Here is a 2,500-nt window from a genome sequence, read left to right on the forward strand (position 1 = left end):
AGGAACGCGGAGGTCTCCTCACTGAGGTGACGGGTGATGAGCTGTGGCTGCTCCAGGAGGCGTCAGACGCTTCATCAATCCAATCAAAACTCTCCAAATAATTAGTTGAGTGATCTGTCAATAGAAATATCAATATCATTATATATTGATATGTGTATATATATTTATATATATATATTGATTGATTGATTGATATACTGTGTAAGACCTGTGTGTGGGCGTAGGTGTCGTCAGTCGTTGATGTTTTCCCCCAAAAAGAATCAATCACACCAATCAATGGATGAATTTATGATGAAATGAAATGTAGCAGCGCTCGTCTCCAGGGAAACGATGGAAAGAACCGAGCGGAGGTGTTTACACTGAGTGTGTGTGTGTGTGGTAGCACAGTGGGTGGTATCGCTGCTGTGTAGCGTGTTCTCTCCTCCTCTGTCTCACCAACTTTTCTTCCTCAGGGCCTCCCTCCTCCCTCCTCCCTCCTCCCTCCTCCCTCCTCCCTCCTCCCTCCCTCACTCACTTTTTCCAGTCCTCTCCTCCGTCTGCTGCGTCCTTGCTCCCTCCTCTTCTCTCCTCTTCTCTTCTTTCTCTTTCTCTTCTCCCTCAGGTTTGTCCTTTTTATCTCCTCCTCAGGTTTTTAGCTCCTCCCCCAATGCCCCTCCCCTCCGCACCTCCTCTCTATCTGTTCCTCCATCCACCACCCACCCACCCCACCAGCCTCCTGCTTCCTTCTGTTCTCACTCCCCTCCTCTTCCTCCTCCTCCTCTTCCTCCTCCTCCTTCTTCTTCTTCTTCTTCTTCTTCCTCTTCCTCCTCCTTCTTCTTCCTCTTCCTCCTCTTCTTCTTCTTCTTCTTCTCTTCCTCCTCTTCTTCTTCTTCCTCTTCCTCCTTCTTCTTCTTCTTCTTCTTCTTCTTCTTCTTCTTCTTCTTCTTCTTCTTCCTCTTCCTCCTCTTCTTCTTCTTCTTCTTCCTCTTCTTCTTCCTCCTCTTCTTCTTCCTCCTCTTCTTCTTCCTCCTCTTCTTCTTCTTCTTCTTCCTCCTCTTCTTCTTCTTCTTCTTCTCCTCCTTGCAGCCGTTGTGATTCCTCCCCTGGGTCCTAACACCTGTGCTGTGACTCTCCTTCTCAGTTTTATATTGTCCTACATTAGTTATGTGACAAATAACCTCTTGAATCTTGAACATTATAAATACTATTTGATATGATCTGTATATTTTAAATTATACTTTTTATTATCAGTATATTATAAATACTATTTGATATGATCTGTATATTATAAATTATACTTTTCAATATCAATACATTATAAATACTATTTGATATGATCTGTATATTTTAAATTATACTTTTTATTATCAGTATATTATAAATACTATTTGATATGATCTGTATATTTTAAATTATACTTTTTTATTATCAGTATATTATAAATACTATTTTATATGATCTGTATATTTTCCATTATACTTTTTATTATCAGTATATTATAAATACTATTTGATATGATCTGTATATTATAGATAATATTTTATATTACCTGGATATTATATTGAATATGTTTTATAATCAATATATTATAAATACAATTTCATATGATCGATATATGATAAATACTGTTTAATATGATCTGTTTATTATAAATAATATTTCATATTTTCAGGACATTATAAATACTATTTTATATGATCTGTATATTATACATAATATTTTATATTACCAGGATATTATAAATACTATTTTATAGGATCTGTATATTATAAATAATATTTAATATAATCAGGATATTATAAATACTATTTTATATGATCTGTATATTATACATAATATTTTAGTTTACCAGGATATTATTAATACTATTTTATATGATCTGTATATTATACATATTATTTTAGTTTACCAGGATATTATAAATACTATTTTATATGATCTGTATATTATACATAATATTTTAGTTTACCAGGATATTATAAATACTATTTTATATGATCTGTATATTATACATAATATTTAATATTATCAGGATATTATTAAGATAATTTAATAATATCTGAATATTACAAATATAATTTTAGTTTATCTGAGGCCCCTGTGGGGAAGAGGCAATTTTGGAAGGTATTACATCATGTTGCCATGGAGATAATCTGGTGTATCCCACTTTAAACACCTTATCCCAGTTTAAACACCTTATCCTGGTTTAAAGTCATTATCCCAGTTTAAAAACATTATCCAGTTTAAACACACTGTCCCCATTTGAACACACTATCCCAGTTCAATTCTTATCAAGTTATTATGATCATTTAATAATATCTGTATATTATGAATATGATTGAGCTGATCTGAGTGGGGAACAGGCAATTTTGGAAGGTATTACATCATGTTGCCATGGAGATAATCTGGTTCCAAACCATCCAGTTTCAACACATGACCCCGCTTTAAACTCATTATCCCAGTTTATTCACATTATCCCAGTTCAAACACCTTATCCCAGTTCAAACACCTTATCCCAGGT

General features: G+C 34.0%; 1 protein-coding gene across 2 annotated transcripts in view; it reads right to left on the minus strand.

Moving 5' to 3' along the window:
* The window catches only part of LOC307238592 (erythroferrone), a 7,724-nt gene extending 7,128 nt beyond the window's left edge, over positions 1-596 (minus strand). For both annotated transcript variants that reach the window (XM_080011647.1, XM_080011646.1), the window contains exons 1-2: positions 515-596; positions 1-114 (exon numbers count right to left, since the gene is read on the minus strand). The exon at positions 1-114 is cut by the window's left edge and continues 361 nt beyond it. The gene's annotated coding sequence lies outside the window, so the exon portion shown is untranslated. The remainder of the gene's footprint in view (positions 115-514) is intronic.
* Between the last annotated feature and the right edge of the window lie 1,904 nt (positions 597-2,500).

The sequence above is a fragment of the Zeus faber genome, assembly GCF_960531495.2.
Source record: "Zeus faber genome assembly, chromosome: 12".
NCBI classification, from domain to species: domain Eukaryota; kingdom Metazoa; phylum Chordata; class Actinopteri; order Zeiformes; family Zeidae; genus Zeus; species Zeus faber.